Source organism: Nematolebias whitei, chromosome 12, assembly GCF_014905685.2.
Source record: "Nematolebias whitei isolate Nwh7 chromosome 12, NemWhi1, whole genome shotgun sequence".
Lineage (NCBI taxonomy): Eukaryota > Metazoa > Chordata > Actinopteri > Cyprinodontiformes > Rivulidae > Nematolebias > Nematolebias whitei.
In genome coordinates, this window is record NC_056509.1 from 47,916,117 (window position 1) to 47,917,145 (window position 1,029).

General features: G+C 46.6%; 1 protein-coding gene across 1 annotated transcript in view; it reads right to left on the minus strand.

Moving 5' to 3' along the window:
- adgrg6 (adhesion G protein-coupled receptor G6) overlaps positions 1-1,029 on the minus strand; it is a 68,522-nt gene that overhangs the window by 66,391 nt on the left and 1,102 nt on the right. The window lies entirely within an intron of this gene.

Here is a 1,029-nt window from a genome sequence, read left to right on the forward strand (position 1 = left end):
CTGTATGAATGTGATCTAAAGATGTGATTAGTCATGGATCTAGTAGAGATCTGTATGGATGAGACGCAGGTCGTTGTAAAGAGCTTTGATGTTGAGACAGAAAACAGCTGCATCGGTGAAGTCCATTTCAATTACAAACGACTGAACGTGTTTGTTTCTAGAACAATAGCTGATCAGAGCGAAGCACGCCGGGTGTTTGTTGCTGTTCATCCCGGTGCTGCTGCAGGTCTCGTCTTCAACAGCAGGTGGAGCTAAAGAGAAAACTGCAGCTGCGGAGCAGAGAGCGCAGCCAGAACCGGAGCCTTACGGTAGAAGAAGAATCCACCGGATCCTCCAGAAACAGCAACTGAAACGGTTTTTATCGGAACAAAGTGGTGACAAAACGAGGCGTCTAGTTCGAGCCCGAAGCTGCATCGAGTCACGACCGTCGTGTCCGTGACTCGTGCGAGTCGTTCTGTTCAGGTTTGATGACTTCGGTGAAGGAAGGTGATTAAAAAGATTTAGATTCACTACAAGAACAAACGATTCAGAACACGAGTGGAAGTGGATCAGAACTTTGCTCTGAGGGTGGATCACATTTTTACCGTACGGTTCAGTTTGAACAACGTTCGCTGGTCGGCTTTAAAATAAAATCTGTCAGCAGTCGATTAGACTCAACATCTGAGTGTTGGTCCGGGTGACCGCGGTGAATCCAATTAATTTTATTCTTTAAGCCGACAGTTAACGCTCAGAGAGCAGATCAAAACATTTTCTAGTAAAGTAAGACCCGAAGAACCACGGAGCAACAGAACCAACACTTCCAGTTCTACGTTCTAGATCCTTCAGAACCTGAACAAGATGTTTTCTAAGAACTACAGTAAAAACCAGAACATCCTGGAGTTTCTGGGCCCGGTTCAGAACCTGAGGTCAGCTGACTACTTCTGGCACCAAGGACCGGTTCTGGGACGTTCTCGTTGGTTGGTTGAATCTGGTTCCACATTACAACCAAAAGACCAAAACCTGATCCCTAAGCCGGGTCTGGAGGACTAC